The sequence below is a fragment of the Rhinolophus ferrumequinum genome, chromosome 2 (genome assembly GCF_004115265.2).
Source record: "Rhinolophus ferrumequinum isolate MPI-CBG mRhiFer1 chromosome 2, mRhiFer1_v1.p, whole genome shotgun sequence".
Classification (NCBI taxonomy): Eukaryota; Metazoa; Chordata; class Mammalia; order Chiroptera; family Rhinolophidae; genus Rhinolophus; species Rhinolophus ferrumequinum.
Genome location: NC_046285.1, coordinates 92,460,395 through 92,479,331, shown reverse-complemented (window position 1 = coordinate 92,479,331; position 18,937 = coordinate 92,460,395).

Sequence of the window (18,937 nt, the reverse complement as noted above, 5' to 3'; positions counted from 1 at the left end):
TATATTTCACATTTACTCCCATCAAATGTGAACATGTGATCAGGAAGGATGCAGACAATGAAGAAGGGGTTAAGGTTGGGTGTTACAAAGAATAATCAGAACTCAGAATCGTCACACAAACTCAATAAGGACTGTGACAGAAAAAGGCAAGAGTGGAGTCTTTTTCGATTAACTTGGAAATCGGATGATTCATTTTAAAAGCCACGTGTTCTATCAGTAGACTGGCCTGGCTTAAAGCACAGTTACAGGATGGATGCCAGTATATTTCAGTAATATTTTAAAGACTGTAGAGTGGGCCTTTGATTTAATTTTTCTCTTAATGACATCCTTTTGTCTTAAGATTTTTCCAATTTTCTGATAGACTCTCTCCTGGGTCAGTGTCTCGTGTTGCACATTTTTTTCTCCTTGACAAAATTTAACACATCTTGCTTTGTCTCTCAATATAAGTAATGTAAAATAAATAAACAAATAAAATAAACCAGATAAATCAAACCATAGTAGTGCTTAAACGTGATAGGAGAGACAAGTATTTAAATTTCACTAGAAAACTCTCAAGAAATAATAATAATAAAAAATATGGAGGATTGAGTGGAGATATAGTCCATATTGTTGAAGCTCTTCAATAGAGAGATTGAGATTCATGATACTATTTTCTTTACATATATATGTCTGAGAATTTCTACAATATATTGTTAAATTTGTCCAAAAAATGCTATAGAAAAATAGTAGGATTAACTGTTTGATCTGAGATGGACAATATAAAATACAGATTAAAAATTAAAAAAAAAAATGGATTGGTTTTTAAGACTGGTGGCATGTGTAGTCCTAATAACAAAAATAAAATTATATGTCCCAGTGGCTGTCCCTCAAAAAGTTTCCAGGTTTGCTAATTTGTATTTTATGATTAAAAAGTACTTCAGGAAATAAGAACAGAGCCCATTCATTATTCTTTCATTGTTTTAATAAATCATAAGGCATTAGTCATCTGTTGAAGTGTCATTTATGTGTATTGCATATTTTCCACTGATAATTTCTTAGACTAAAATTTACCCAGAAGCAAAACTGGCTTTGGAATGGTTGTCTTAACTTCTGCTTCTTAATCTCCAGTCAGCTTTTCACAATACTAAATGATAGATGTTACTAAAAAGTTATGATTTTTTCTCACTTCCTACTACAATTTAAAAATTTTCACAGTTAAAAAAAAAATATACATGCATGACTGAGATGGGAATTTTCTTCCTACTTTTCAAGGCCCTTAATAATCTCTCACTTTTCATTCACCCATCTCCGTTCCTACCCTAATTTTCTGAATTGCAGCGCAAAATTAAAACAACTCCTTCTGGAGCAAGTGTCTCTTATAACACATCCTGGTCTTTCATATTTTTATGCTTTCCCTTCATTTTCTGCTTACTGAAATGCCCTGCTCCTTTCATTGACCCCCTTTTCCAATAATATCTATTAAGCTGAACTCAACGTTCACCTTCATTATGCAGTAACTTACTCAGGGATCTTTATTCGCTGAATTCTGAATAACATTTTCTTTCAATATCATACAATTTGAACATATAAAATGTATTAGGTTGTATAGTTAATTATGCATATCCGATGCTATTATGGGTCCAAAAACCAACGCCCTAGAATCAGTAAGAGATATAACCAGGACTCAAATAGAGATATAACCAGGACTCAAGATCTATGAGCGTAAGGGTATAATTTATACCTCAGGCTTCCCCTAGAGTATCCAGCATCCTGCACAACACATGTTCCGGGCTGTTTTTATTTGTTTGAAATAGACTATTTGAGACAAACGTAATTTAAAGAAGATTATGGGGGGAATAAACCATGTTTACTCCATCACATTTAAGCTGTAACCACTCGTCGCCTGTCTGTGCAGCATCCGATGGCATGAATCACGTCTCCTCCTCAAGGACTACGAGCAGGGAGCAGTTCAGTTTGTAGCCTAATGCGACTGCACTGAAATGCTGTCTTATTAGAGCTAATGTCAGTGAACCTGTCAGATTTAACATGAGTTCCTGCCATTGTCTCAGGAGCAATGAGGTATTATTTTGATTGATCTGCATAGTCGCCAACTGCTTGACATCGCTCAGCTTTTCTCTGGGCTTTGAATGAGTTCATGGCTATCAATCAACATATATACACACATATGGGAAACTGTTCATCTGGAAAGTCTCGTGGCATTAGTATTGCCAAATCTCTGTGATTTAAGTCAAACTTGTTGGTTGAGTGCATTATTGGTGATATGAACAAGGGATATTTGCACTTCAAGTTAAATTTAAAAGCCACAGTGAACTAGCTCATGCTTTAAGTAACCAAACATGAAACAATGTTTTTAATACTTAACTTTCAAAATTGTGAGGTGTTTTTCTTCCTAAATTAATAAAATAGCAAGTGTAAAAGTCATTTTTTAATTATAAAGTAGTTTACTGAAAACCTGAAATTTAATATTAGTGGTTCTACATAAAACAACCGTTTAGAAACAGCTTAATAATTTCTAACTCAAATGTATGCATTTGTTTGTGTGTGTGAATAGGAGAATTTTCTCTAGGATTAAAAAAATAAATGTAAAGAGGTGATTGATATTAAATCTCTGAATGGATGATGTTATGGGCTGAATATTGTCCCAAATTCACCTCCCAAAATTCTTATGTTAAAATCCTAACCCCCAAGGTGATGGTATTAAGAAGTGGGATCTTTTGGAGGTGATTAGGCCATTTATAAAATGATGTATAACTGACCTTATGTATTGGTAGCTGATTCAGATAAATTTAAATGATGCCATGTTTTGATATAGCGAAGTGACCCAGGAACTATTTTGGATATATATTGAAGGACATACTTTCCACTGCTGACAACAGGGATCTTCAAAGATCCTTTCAGGCTGCCATCCCTGGACTATGTCTTTTGATTTTCTATGTGGGATGTTTTCCTTCACAAGCATCAGCTCCTATTTATGCACAGTTCACTTTCATTAAGTAAAGTGTTCATCCTAGCTGCAAATGGAAAATGACTCCATTGAATTGTCAAGGTATTTGAATCCTATGGTTTATGCAAGAGAAGTTATACACAATCTGTAGTAGTAACTAATGTAGCTGATAACACATTTAAGTCAAATAGAATATGAAATCTAATTGAGACCAAAATACCATAACATTACTTGTTGGAGCCCCCATCTGTTTACATTAGCAGAACTTGAAGCAATGCTCTCTTTTCTTTTTCCACTTCCTATATCCTGCTTCTCTTTCTTGAGCTCTCATATTTTAATTGTCCAAGAACCCTATATAATAATTCTCAACACTGAAGGGTCATTGTTATGACCAAATGGCATAAAAGAGAAAAAAAAATAAACAAGTATAGCATCAATCTACTTATAAAACACAAACTCCAGTTCTTGCTTTGCTCATTGCACAATATGGGTCTGTTGGAAATGAGGACCACATGACTTTACTGAATTTATTCCTTACTGTGAAAAATCCATCACTTATCCCAATCCCTAAGTTAGCTACATTGACTCTTAGAGGGGTGATGATTCTACAGTTTTCAATGCTATGCTCAACAAAGCGTGTTCAATACACGAAAGTGTTGTTTCAGCTTAATTTTTTTACAAGGTTTTAATATGTATTCTTATATGCTCTTCGCAAAATGTTTCAGTTATTTTAGGTTTACAGGTTAAAGAGGTCCTCATAGCCCCTGTTAAGAATTGTATCACAGGCAGATTTACCTCCATAACAATCTAGATCAGTGCTACTCTAAATGTCCTTTGTTATCAGGAGGTAATGTGATAAGCACAAAAAGTGAACATTTAGAAACCTTTATGGTAACGCATTAGTGTGGCAATACCGCAAATACATTATCAGTATTGTCTTAGTACAGCACAGGGTGTAGATCAAGTTGGGTATTGAGAAATTCACACGCTGAGTTTCATGAGGTGTACACAATTTTTTTCAGTTGTAAGAATTCTTTATATATATACTGGATTCCAACCTTTTGCACATAATACCGGGGGTGCCAAAAATGTACACAAATTTTAAGAGATGTTAACACTTTGGTCAACATTGCTCAAGCAGTAGTTCACCATAATCAGAAGTGTCTGGATGCTGATGGTAACCATTTTAAGCACGTCCTGTAATTGCAGAAGTCAAATGTGACTTGTATTCATTTTTTGTTATTGGTATCTATTGAGTATTACAATTTTAATACAGAGTTTTTTCCTTTCTTAAAATCTGTACATATTTTTGACACCCTCTGCTTACATTTCATGAATATTTTCCCTTTGCATTATATGTTCTATTTCTTAAGAGTTGCGTATGTTTAAATAAAGCAAAAATTTGCTTATATTTATAGAATCTGAACAGAGGGAAAGAAAATGGACATGAATAAGTTATTAGCAAACAGAGAAAACTGGTAACCTAACTCTCGAGTTCTTCATTTTTCTAGAGAGTTTTCATGGTCAAAAGCACAATGAGAAGACTGAAAATTACAAAAAATACAGTGTGATGTATCCACATTTGCTTAATTATTTACAATATCTTAACTTTTCAGAAATTTAGACTATACTTATTAAGTTAAAAAGACAAATATGAAAAAAAGACAAATATGAATGCATTTAATCTTAACACACCTTATACAATTCATACTCTAGGGTTGTTGTCCATATAAACTCTAATTAAAACCCAAACAGACATTGGTTTTGGAGTCGAAATGGAAGTACTAGTTTAAAGAAATGTAATCTAGGACTAGAAAATAGGGTCATGCCTCAAAAAACTACATGCCAACCACTAAATCTTTAGGAGATGATGTTTCTGCTATTCAGAAACATAAGAGCACAAAATTTTATGGTTATATAAAATTTTATTCAGAAATGCATGAACTGACTTTGGGCTCACTCATTATTAGTGGATCTGGGGATCTCATTTATCTTCCCAGATCACATATAACAGCTAGAGTCCCTGCACTGGTGTAAGCTCAAAGGGTGAGCCAGCAGGGTAAGAAACACAGACACCAACATCACTACCCTGTGAAGGGTTTGTCCCAAAATGCTTTACATAAAGACATAGCACAGATATGTTAAGTAAGAATCCGTATACTGGTACAGCAGATTTTATACTCTCTTTCCCTTCATCTTCAAGGCAAAATAAAACAAATATATGAAGGGGGCAATGAGTGTAATGCAAAAAAATTGAGGCAATGAAAAAAAAAGTTCACATCTGAGAGAGTCTGTTATCTCTGTGAAGAAGAGTAGAGATCAACACTGAGAGTAAGATAGTGAGTGTAGAGTTGGGATTTAGAAAAAATAAAGAACATTTTGAAATAATAGCTGTAAAATGCAGAATTGTTTGCAGCAAACAATTGGGTTTGGATTGACAATGTGGAGCCAGGAAGGCACTAAAGCCAACATCAACTCAGGTATGTGTAAAGAAGCCTCTTGAAAGACCTTTGGTGAAAGGTGCCTGAGGGAAGAAGCAGATTTCCATCTTCAGTAAAGTGAGGAGGCTGTGGTATATTTTGGTTGAATGAACAGACATTGGAGTCAGATAGAAAATAATTAAATATTTAGTTCCACCACTTAATAATTGAATGGCCACAGCCTTTCTAAATCTCAGTTTTAAAATCTGTACATTGAGAATAATAGCAGTTGCATCATGAAAGTTTCTGTTAATTAAATATACAACTTGTAACACACTAGTAGGGAGACTTACAAAGAAGTACACAACTTGAAATATTAAAATTAAAATTATCAAGAGCAAAGTAACGAACTAGGTCCCAATGGGCCCAGTGAAAAATATAAGTTTATGAGGCAGAAGTTGAAAGTTGGGTTAAGGCAGAGGAAGTTAGAGCATTGTGAAGCCAAAAGTTTAATAGAGTAGATGGAGCACAGAAAGGAGCAGAGGATTACCAAGATAACAGAGCTATGGGCCATCCTGTGTGTTTCTTGTCATTATTTCCTCCCAAATGTATTCGTTTCAAATGTCTTTTAACTCTCAGAGTGAGTCACCTTTAGCATGAATTTATTCTGAATCTGGGAGAAACCTTGTCCTGATATCAGGTTAATCATTGAATGTACAGGTTAGCAGGACACTTACAATAAATTGAAATAGCCAGTTACTGATGGATGATGAAGGTTAACTGTACTGGTAGAAGTTTCTTTGGTGTGAGACGTTATCCATTTCCAGAGGAAAAAGACACACTCTATTAATGTTTTAGTAAGTCTGTGAAAGTATAAGCATAGATACATCCAATATTGAAAAAATCAATGTAAAATAATCTATTTGCTTGCATGCTTCCATTTCCTCTATCAGTTTATCTTGCATCTCCTAAAATCACTTGTCCATTGCTCCCATATTCTAATCCAAATATCAAACCAGTAAAGTAAATAATGTTTTTTATGGTATGACTTGGAGGATCCTTGGCACAGCTGGAAGATCCAAACATTTGCTTTTCCTTGACTGGATTATTGAAAGCTATCTAACCATTGCACACTCGTACAACATATGCCTCAGGAAGAAGCTTTATTTCCCATATTCAAGTAGAGTCACCATTCTTTCTCTCTGACAGGCAATTTTATCAATGTTCATCTAGTCTTGGCATTACTAAAATACTGAACACCATTGATGCTCATATACAGGTGATTCTAAATGAAGTACTTCTATATCTTTATGAGTTTTCATTACATTTTTATAAGAATTTAATAGTAAATACAGCTGGGTCCTTAGGGTTGATCGCCTAGGAAATGGTAATTGTCTTGGTTACTCTGAATGGATATGCCACACTTTCAACAACTTGGTCCTCCATTTCAGGAGGAATGTAGAGAGACACTATCAGGTCATTGGTTATTTCTATTATATATGAAAACAGCTTAAATTATGCATTGATATATATGAAGTATTCCACTGAATTATAATTATACTAGGAAAACACAAAAAATACATTTTAAGTGAAGATATACATAATATTCTATTAGAAATAAAAGCCTAATGGAACTGGTATCCAAATATATGTATATAAAAAAACTATATACTATAGGATCTTTGAATCTCTGTGCTATATATTTTGAAGACATTGACTATAAAATCAATTCGTGTGGCATATTTGACTCTATACATCTAGGTTCTGTCTTTCTAACATTCTTGCATGTTTTCCTCATTGATAAAGAGTTTCAACAATATTGACCTTGATGGGAGGTCATCAATAAGCACTCGATTGTTAATGAACCTCATTGTGCTCTACTACAAACTATATTTAGCAACAACTAAACCTGCATTACCAGATATTTTCTAGGTAAAACATTTTAAACTATTTTTAATTAACTTTGAATTTAGAGACTAAACAGGAACACGTATAAGAGCTAAAGAAAAAGTGCAATTTGTTCCATCATTAAGCAAGGAACATTAAAAGAAAAACTGAGCATGCTATTATTATTCTAATTCAATGTCTTTTCTCAGATGTAAGTTGACATGATTTTCACAACCTCAGAACACAATGTTGATGATAAATCTGCCCTATAAAAGATTACCTAATTAAAATCAGAAATTACATTCAGAAGTACGAGATGATCTAAAAAAATATTTACAGTGCATTTTAGCTCTGGCAGTGTCGAGAGTTTTATATTAGTTTAAAGTATGTCATCATACAGAAAGCAATGTATGTCAAGAAAGCAATGTTCATGCTTCCGTGTTTTTTATGTTGTAATAGAATACAGATTCTGAGGCTACATGGTGGTGAGACACATCGGCTGGAATGTCCAGCCATTTGAATTTGACTCTTTGTTTTACAACTTGCTAATTGTGTGACTTTGGGCAAGTTAATGATTGTTTCTAAGCCTCAATTTCTTTATTTGTAAAATGTGTAGATACCTTATGGGATTTTTTAAAGATCAGTGAAATTATCCATGTAAAGCACATAAAACCGTGCCTGACATATAGGCTAAATGTTAGCTGCTGTTATTGCTGTTATCAATAATAAGATTAAATTATACCATGAGTCTAATATTTCAGTACTAAATTATTATGTTAAGTTTCTTGCATACCATATTTCCCCGAAAATAATACCGGGTCTTATACCGTGTTTCTCCAAAAATAAGACAGGATCTCGTATTAATTTTTGCTCCAAAAGATGCATTAGGGTGTATTTTCAGGGGATGTCTTATTTTTTCATGTACAATAATCTACATTTATTCAAACAGTCATGTCATCTTCTTCTGGAACATCGTCATAATTTACTAAATGCGTCCGTCTGGCTGATGATCTTAACTGGGAGGGACTTATTTTCGGAGTAGGTCTTATTTTCAGAGAAAAACGGTATCTACCTGTTCTCATGTTAGCTAAGATAGTGACTTTTAAGCTCAGTGTTTATTAGTGGAAATTAAGTAGAAAAAGTTTAACCATGGGTAGTACTTGAGTCTGGAGGGTTTGTGGGATGTTAAAATATGGATAAAAGTCCACTGGATCTGGAATACAAAGAGTGATTGATAGAATAGTTGCATAGTATGTCCTGAGGAAGATCTATCACGGCCTTTGAGGCCATGGAAGGAAGGTTGCTATTTAGCATGTGAGGTTTGGGATGCCAGCCAAGGGATTTGAAGCTGGGTTGAATCATAATCAGGTTTTATTTTTAATAAGAATCCTCTTTCTGCAATGATGATAGAGGATTGAAAGAGAGCTCATGCAGTACAAGTTTGAGAGGATAGGGGTTTAGATTAAATGTAGATTTTGAAAAAGTAGAAAGGTTAACAGAATTTTAAGAATCACATTTGAAAGAATTTTACAGATCAGAAATAGATGTCAGAAAGAGAATCTTAGAAGGTTGCCCAAGCTTTGGATGGTGACACTATTTTACTGCTATTAGAGTAGAGAGGAAGAGGAGAGCAAAGTTGCGTTTGAGTTAAGTTGACTTCATGGCACATCCATTGGAAAGAAACTTCAAAGCAGCAATTCAATATATGTGTCCGAAAAAGAAGAGGCCCACACTACACATATAAATATAGAATCCCTGTTGTATAGTATCGGGGCCATAGTCATGGGTGAGACCACCTAAAAAACAAGAGAGTGAGAAAAGACTGAACATTGAACAGCAAAGCTGAGCAGGTGGGATGGAAAAGAAATAATGAATGAAAGCAGGAAGAGTGGGGAAAATACACATATTAAAGTGACTATCTCTTAATACAGTATTAAAAAGTGAAGAACTATCACTGACAATAGAGGAGATGGGGAGAGTAAAGGGCAAGTGAAAGAGCCAGGAAATAGTAGAACTAAATTATCCTCATTTTTTTCTTCTAGATTCTGTGTCTTGATGGATACTAATAAATTATATGAGAATCTTCTGTGTTCCAACAGACTCATAAATGTATATCTACTTTTATAACATTTGACATAAAATAAAATGTACTATAAAGAGAAACACATAACTATGTGTATATACAGAAACAATTTTATGATATTATCCAACAATAGAGTGAGAAATACTCAAACATCTTTATGATGTGCAACCATACGATTTAGATCTCTGATTCTATATATTCCCATACAAGCTTATAAATCAGAAACTAAATCAATGAATTATTGTATGTCTGATTTTAATGAAAAGAAACATTAATAAATAAACTACATGGAATATAGTAAAATAAGATAAATTTGGTAATTCTCATTTTAGGAAAATAAAATAACATTTCACTAAGATAGGCAGATAATGTGAAGGTATGCATTACAAGGACAATAAAAATCAAAATAAGAAAGATATCAAATCCTTATGGATAAAGGTATTTCATAATTAAAATAATTTTTCATTATTATTACAGCAAAAGTTTAATCAAGGAAGAAATTAGAGCTCTTCGGCATGAAATGAGAAATGAGATAGCGAGGACAATAAAACTGCTGAAGTATTAAATGAGTATTTTCCAACATATTTATAAAGAGTAGCATTATGGGTCAAGAACGGAAATTCCTAACTAATATATCTTTTGCTAACTCTTAAAAGGTCAGCATTTTAAATGAGCTTTCCAATTTGCCTTCAGCAAATTTGATTATACTGAAAATTAAAATCCATATGATTTTTACTGATTTTATTGGGTTTGATATCTTATTGAAAAATGTAAAAATACAATGACAGATTTAGCCAAAACGTTTTTAAAGCATCAATCAATTTGACTGCTAATGCTAGCAAAGTAATTTCATTAATTGCTTTATGATCTCAATAAATGCAGAAGGCTAAAACGTTTTTTTGTATTTTTTCCCAGGTTGTTTAATAACTTTTTTTTTTCAATAACATGCAATGCATTTGCATTGTAGACAATGTGGTAGAGTAAAATATATAAAGGAGATATGTATAATCACCCCTAATCGCACAGTCCAGAAATATCCATTACTACCATAGCAGATAGACACACCCTTTCATAGAAAGAAGGCTTCAAGGAAAGTGGTGCCTTCTGATTAGGGGCACGACAACAGCAACAAAAAGACAATAAAGATGTTCAGCAGTGATTTCAAAGTGTAAGGCCATTTTGTTTTGAAAACCTAAGAAAAAATTGAAAAGTTGGACAGAAAGAGGTTAGAGTTAAAAATAGCAGATTTAGAATGAAAGCACCGGCAAGGAAATAAAAGACATAGTACAACAGGGGTGCCAAAAAAATGTATACACATGACTTGTATTCATCTTTTGTTATTGGTATATATTGAGTATTACAATTTTAATACAGTTTTTTTTTCCTTTCTTAAAATGTGCGTGTATTTTTTTGGCACCCTCTCTAGATTCTGGTCGCTCAAGTTTCTCCCGAGGTGAAAACGGTAACAAAATTAAAATTCCTGGAGGATGGTGATACTGAAATCCCTTGAGGCTTGCCTTGTGCATGAGTGCTTAGGGGCTTCTTTGGGTTTATGGGTGTGGACATTCTCTTTGGCGGTATTAGGAATGGAATGCAGAATGATGAAAATCTGTGTGGGATGTTAGAGGCAGAGGATTCTGGAGTTAACTACTGCAGTCTGTAATAAGCAATTCCAAAATCTTAATGACATTTAAAAATTAGAATTTCCCTTTCATATGAAGAGGTCTCCTGTTCAGCTGGGCTGGGATGGGTATATCTGGGTGGCTATTTTTGAGCTGGGCTTGGTATTCAGCTTTTTGGCTTCCTGTCTATCTATTCTGGGGCCCAGGCCCAGAACACAGGCCACTCAAGGCCTGTCCTTCACATCTACTAGTATTCCTTTTAGCAAAGCAAGTTGTATGGCCAAGACTAGCATGAGCGTGGTGGGCAGAATGATCTGCCTAAAGGAGAGGGGATGTGGAACAAACATTTGGTGAACAGTGTTCAAAGTATCACACCCTTCCCCAAGCTTTCCTCCTGTTGGCTTGTATGTGGATATAATGGCTTGAATTCAGGGAGTCATCTTGGAATGTGTAGATTACGAGATACATTGCTGAGAATGAGGACGGCGGAACACCAGGGCAGAAGGATCTACTGGCCTTGAGCACATCCTTCAGACCTCGTTTTATATGAGACAAAGATGAAATCTACATATTTTTTAAAGCTATGTGACTTAACCTTTGACATCTCTCTTGAGTGAACCAAATTCTAACTGACCCAGATCTCTTTGAAATAATGTGTAGAAGCAGAAATGTACAATGTTGTTTTTGAAGTGAGATTTCAGTTACATGAAGTGTTATGCAATTTAAATAACAGGAAGTATGGCTTTAGGAATTAGTGTCTATCCCCAAATATGCATGGGACATGGCAAAATCATCTAATGTGGCAACAGAACTAGAGTGAATCAGTAACAAAGCAATGGTAGGAAGACAAAGACTGAGGAATCCTGGTGGTATAGCAGACCAAACCCATCTTCAAAAATAGCCCTGCCAGCCTAAGGAGTGATGAGATTTAGGCATGGAATTCCACACAGGGGCCCAAGAATATATTGGTCTGAAAACTGAATTATGAGATTCTTCTCCATGAACACACAGAGATAACAGAAAACATTGTGGGGGATGGTGTGGAATGAAGTATTATAGTTTTGAGTGGAGATAGTAGCTAATTGCTACTATAAATACTACAAAGGATCATTGGTATCCTGGGCTGAGATTCTGAGCTAATTTTCCTTTGTCACATAGAAAATTTGGAAATAGCACTAAATCTCTGTATGTTAGGCTTGGCTCTCCTGACCTCAGAGCCTAAGGGAGAAAATGTATACAATTGTACTTTATTAGAAAAGCTAATCACTTGGAATTATAATAGCGAAAAGGGGAAGGGGAGTGAGTGTTTACAGAAAACTAGAAACTGTGATTTTTAATTTTCTTAGCCAAACTGTGAAAAGTACATATTGTTACAAAAAGGAGAAAAGATACAGAAAAATTGAAAGACCTATTCTAAAAGGGAAACATCATATAGATATAGACAAGCACCAGTTTTGAGTTGTTTGCTAATGTACTTAGGTTTCAGGTCATTTGACCCTTGCAGGGAGTACGAGGAGCAGATATTGCCTTCACAGGAGATGTGTTAGAGAGTACTGCTAAATATAGCTAAACGCTGATTTTACTGTGAAGTTAAAAATAAAAATAACTGATGGCATCTAAATTGCATAACTTTAAGCAAAATTCACAAGCTGGAACATATAAAGAACATGATGTTCTGTTTACCAATGAAGTCTTTTCCCACCTGGGGCCAAGTCACAAAATTAAAGATTGAAAAGGTCAGTGCTTAGAAATAATCTGTTTGGATTATTATTATTTTGTTATAATTTTACTTTAATGTAAAAATCCATCATGTATGAGAATGATAGTGTCAGTTTAAAGAAATAAAAGTGAATAATATTGTAAGATATATCTAAAAAAAGTACAGAGAATTCCAATAATGACTGAGGTTGAATAGACTATCAGCCTGATACAAAGTTTGCTTAAAAGTCAAGGTTAAATTGGGTTAGAGATTTTTTTTTTTTTTAAGTAATATATCTCACAAGCTTAAGTTGACTATATCCTGGGTTTGCTAAGAAATTGGTGCAGAAAAAAAATATGCCTAATGGGCCAATTGAAATCCATGGCATTGGCTTTCTCTCTCTCTCTCTCTCTCTCTCTCTCTTTCTCTCCCCCCCCACCCCTTTGATTCACTCTTTCCTTCCTTACCTCCTCAGTAACTCAATTCAAAATCCATTGGATGGGAGCAAGCAAGATAAGAAGAATCAAGGCCAGTTATATATTTATATGTATGTGTTGGGGGGGCATCACCTAAATATGATTAAGAGAACATATACTATAAATCCAGTCTTAAGGACTTTTTTTATACTATCTATATTAAATAGATTAAAAACCTATGGTGCCTATCTTTGGGTGGATTAGCAGGTGGATTGATGTATGTAAGCAAAAGTAAAAGAGACTCAGTTTAAGATACAAGGGAACAGTAATAGTAATTTCATAAAACTTAATTTTAAGAAAACAATTAATCTTTCAATAAAGGATACTAAACAGAACTGGGCTTCCCAGAACCCAAAATTTATTTATAAAATTAAAATCCACAATACTTTGGCAAAATATACTGTGGAGAGCACGTTTGGAAAATGTTATAATAGTGTTTAATTCTTTTAATAGAGAACATATTTTCCAATTTCCATAAAAAATAAAATTGATAAGGTTTAGAATACAATTGATTCTGAAGTTGGAACTTTCAGTTCATATTTTGTATTTATTATAAAATAAAATCGTCATTATTTAAAACAAAAATGAAGCATATCTCTATGGCCCAAGTTTGGATATACCACTTCAAATGTCACTTTATAGGCTGGAAGTAGAATTTCAACTATCTGGTGAACTGTCATAACTAAAGAACGCTCTTGGAGCTAAAATTTCTTCCCTAGGAGCAGATATACGTGGCTCTTTGTTAGAGCCAAATGTTTCTTAGTTACAGCTATGTTGTCATGCCCAGTGGCTTGGCTGCCACGTGGACATTCTAAAGGCAATAGCCTTAGAGATCACGTGGGTGCTCAAAGCAATGAGACTCCCCTGACTCTGGCTGAATGCCTACATTTTTCAAAATCTTTTTGATGACAAATTCTGAGTAATGGAGGATTCACTTTTTTTTTTTAATACTTTACTTACACACCGATAAAAAAATGTGTTACAAGTTACTCTAAGTTGGTTGTCTTTGGTCCCACAGGTAGTAACCAAGGATCATTTATGTTAGGTAAATATGGACCTGGACCAGTAGGAACAGATTATTTCAGGCAGTAATCTCACTTTGCTATGGGCTTAAATCTGTATGAAGGAAATAATATATAATGGTATGCAAATGAGCATCTCTTCCCAACTCCACACTCAGTGATGTCATGTTTGTAGCTTAAAATCAGCTATGGTGAGAGTACGTGTCCCATACAAACTGAATACAAATCAGCATTTAATTTAATGCTTCATTAACTGAATGAAGAAAATATATTAATAAGGCAGATTAAATTGAAAAGTGTAACCATTACACTGTGAATAGCACAAAAATTGAAGAAATATATTTTTAATACTGAAAGGCTATTATCCAATTCAACAAAAGAAAGTTAGTCATTCATGTCATTAAAGAATGAAGAAAGTTCTGACATTTGTTCTTGTTATTTCAATTTTGTCATACTCTAACATCAGTACAGATATCAACCAATGCAACCATTAGATGTCCAGAGATATAAGAATGCACTAAAAATATCAAGGAAAGCATTTGGTGAGATTTAATTAGCTATATAGAATTTACAACAAAATGTATTATTTATCTTATCATCTGTAAATTCTATGCATCATTTATATTAGTAAAATTTGTAATAAATAACGTACCTATACATACCCATCTTTTTGTTGTGGATGGAGCTGTTTGTTAAACATTTACCAGTACACCATTGCCCCTTTTTTTGATTATATTAATATATATATATATATATATATATATATATATATATATACACACATATATAGATGTCTGGGCTGGGGGAAGAGTACCTAATCATTAATATTGAGCTTCTATATTTCAAGTTAGGCAATATAAGAGAAGCAGCACCTTCCATTACTATTTGTTCACCACTGAAAACATCCTGATGTCATTTCCGATTGCACGGATGGAGAATAGCACCTATTATACATGTTCATTGAGATTGAATATGAAATATTAAAAATGTCTAGCACAGGGTCACTTATAAGTGCTTAGTAAGTATTCGTCTCTTTTCCACACATGTCACTAAGACAATAATGATAATATAATAATGAACATGTTTAAAGCCTTCTGTCAGTATTTGAAATACTTTACATAGACTAACACACTTAATGCTTACAACCTTATGTGTTGATACTATTATTTCCCATATTTCACAGATGATTGATTTATATATATATATATACATTTTTTTTGTTTTGTTTTGAAGGGGAACAGGACTTTATTGGGGAACAGTGTGTACTTCCAGGACTTTTTTTCCAAGTTAAGTTGTTGTCCTTTCAATCTTAGTTGTGGAGGGTGCAGCTCAGCTCCAGGTCCAGTTGCCCTTGCTAGTTGCAGGGGGCACAGCCCACCAACCCTTGCGGGACTCTAGGAGTTGAACTGGCAACCTTGTGGTTGAGAGCCCACTGGCCCATGTGGGAATTGAACCGGCAATCTTTGGAGTTAGGAGCGCGGAGCTCCAACCTCCTGAGCCATCAGGCCGGCCTAATTTACATTTTGATATTTAAATATATATGTGTATTTTATAATGTAAATATTTAATACCAACTTGGCAACAAGGTTATTACTTCAGTTTCACTTAATATTAATAATGATATGCTTTCCAATCTCAGTCCTGCAAATTAAGGAGCTCATTGAACAACATCAGGTTAATATTGAACAGAGCTCACAACACGTAGACTTAAATAATAGGCCAGTAAACTTGCTCAAGTTCAAAGACTCATTGGGCATTTTTTTTTTTACACAGAAAAAAACAGACAAACAATTTTAAAACTAGACTTTCTTCTAGACTCATTAAAGAGAAATATCCAGAGGGTACTATAATGTTTTCTCTTTTAAAGTAAAACAATTTCTACCATATAAACAGAAAATATAACAAACACATTGATGTAACATTTTAAGAATTTTATTTTTGTCACAGCTTGGTAACTTTATTAACATTATATCAAATATGCATGACTAATCAGCATGACACTTAACCTAGATTTGAGGCTTTATCAGGAAGTTGTCTTTATGTTAAACACAAATTTCATAAAATTAGAATATTTTCTGCAGAATGTCTCTTAAAAAAAAAAAAATCAAGTTCACAAAAATCCCTTGAATGATTTGCTTATGTATAAATCCATGTGGCTGTCCCATCAAAACATAATACTGAATGAGCTTTTGGCAAATTATTAATAATTGCAATTCCAAGACAGCTTCAAACCTAGCAAATTGTGTGTCAACACTTCAATAAATATCAGGATAAATATTAGTTTTTAAACAAAATGAAGTAACATAGCAATGAAAAGGAAGAGATTGTCAAAGTAGTTTTAAAAACTAAAAGATCTAACTACAAGCTGTCTACAAGACAATGACTTTAAATAGAAGAAAACTATATATGTTACAACTAAAGAAATGAAAAAAATCATTACATATCTATATACTAGCAATGGGCAATAGAAATTGAAAAACACATTTACAATAGCATCAATATAATAGACATAATGATAAATTGGATATAAGATGCTCACACTGAAGACAGCAAAATATTGGCCCATTGAAAACAACAGAATATTGCAGAGAAATATTAAATATTTAAATACATGGAGTATGGTCATAGATAAGAATGCTTGATATTGCTAAAATGTCTTTTTCCCCCACAGTGCTATATAGAGCTTCAGCACAGTCCCAATTAATGTCTTAGCAGACATTTTTTCCCCATAGAAACATTTAAGCCAATTTTAGCATTTACATAGATAATAACCATGTAAAACTAGTGGAACCCAAACACTTCAATTAAAAGGCAGGAAAAAAAATGTTGAAAGGCTTACACTACCTATTTTATTGCTAGCTTGCATTTTTATCCTCTAAACTATGCTGTATATCTTTAAAGTCTGTCTGAGGATTGGATTGGCTCCTTCCCCTTTTCTTTTTCACTAATTTTCACATATTTTTCAATAATGACCTCCATGCAGATTGGGAGGATCATCTTTTCTTTACTTGCACCAAATCAACTAGAAAATAGCAGTGCTCATTGCAGTGATTCATCTTTGAAACTATGAGCTTGTTTATACCGTGAAATAAATGTTATTAGTTTTCCAGGTAGAATCTTTTATGTATTAAGAATAAGAAGGTAATAAATTGATGTAGCAAATCCATCTCTCACGTACCATAATAGCTATGTCCAGATCTATGTAAATCAAATGCTCACATATGCTGACAAGATTATTTCTGTTGCACTAATTCAAAAGAAATCAGTTTTCTCTATTGCTATAAAGCCATGGAAGACACACAAATCTAATTCTTAATCATTCCCTCCATTCCCCTCACTTTTCATCTGTTTTTAATAACCTCAGTTGCTTCAGCGCCCCACTCTCCAAACTCAACACAACCTGTGTGGCTTTTACTATTTCTGTAATCTTTCCTGAACCCAGGTTGAGTGAATCTTTTAAATTAAACACTTCCTCTCCTCCCCATATTGAGGCTTCTGTTCTTTCATAACCAAATTTTATTCTCTTGGTATAGGAGTTGAAAAGAATGCCTCTCAGAGATTTGAATTTTAAAGAAGTGGAGATTCTGAATCTTCTTTAGAAGGAAGGAGGTAAGAAAAAACTGGGAATAAATGCATTACATACACACAAACCCACATACACAGGTACACACTCTAAAAAATAAAATTGAAAAACATAACTGAAATAGAATTTACAATAAAGTAAAATATTTGAACTGTATTATAAAAGAGCTTTTAAAATAATTTATCTATAAATGCATTGCAAATTTTATTATAATTATCTTTTAAGGAGAACGGCTCTAAGAAGCAGATACTGCAATTTCGTCTTCGAAGGGACATTTTCTGGGAAAGAAAATAGTTACTCATTTTTCAGGCTGACCAAAAAAAGTAAGTACCGTTCAATAAACGATCATCGAATTCTTAATAGACAATAGATCATTGATGGACAGTGGAGTAGAATACTGTATTTCCACTAAAACATGATTTAACATTTTTAAGAAAACTTTTTTCCCAGATGGTGACTATGGATTAGACCACACCAAAAAGTTTTTGTTAGATTAGCTTAGAGTCCTTTTTTTTCTAAGTTGATTGTATCATGAAATTAGAGTGGCCAAGGTCAGGGCTTCAGGTAAAGTTCAAATACAAAATGAGAGTACATGGGATAAAAAAGAAATAGAAATATGGACAGTGAACAATGAAAAACCTGTTGAACTGCTCTTGGATACTTGGTAACACTTTAGCTTTTGTGAAAATAGTTTTGATTGTTTAGAGTTAGAGATAATTGACAATTACATTGTTCCGTGGTCCCTGGATGAGGCACTATTACCACAGAATTCCTGACCAAGGGACAGAATTTCAAAATTCTGTAACATATTTACTCTAAGCACTGGTAGCTGTGTTAAAGCAGAATACTTATGGTGTGGATGTCCAGATTTTAGTATGCAGTGTTAAAATATAAAACATTCTTTGTCTTAAATTATTTCTCCTATGATTTCTGAGAGAAAAATGAGAGAGAATTCCCATCACTTCATGATTCAGGTAGACAGAACTATAGACCGAAACTAAAGCAATCTTCTTGAATGTCAATGATGAGTGAAACAACCAGCAAGTTTGTAATTTCTTACTTCAGTTACAATTTCAGTGCAAAAAGATCACTTGACATCCTTAAACTAATAATTTATCAAATGTGAAAACATTCCCAAATCCACAAGAATAAGAAAAAAAAATAAAAGTAATGTGTAACATATAACACAGTCAAACTTCCT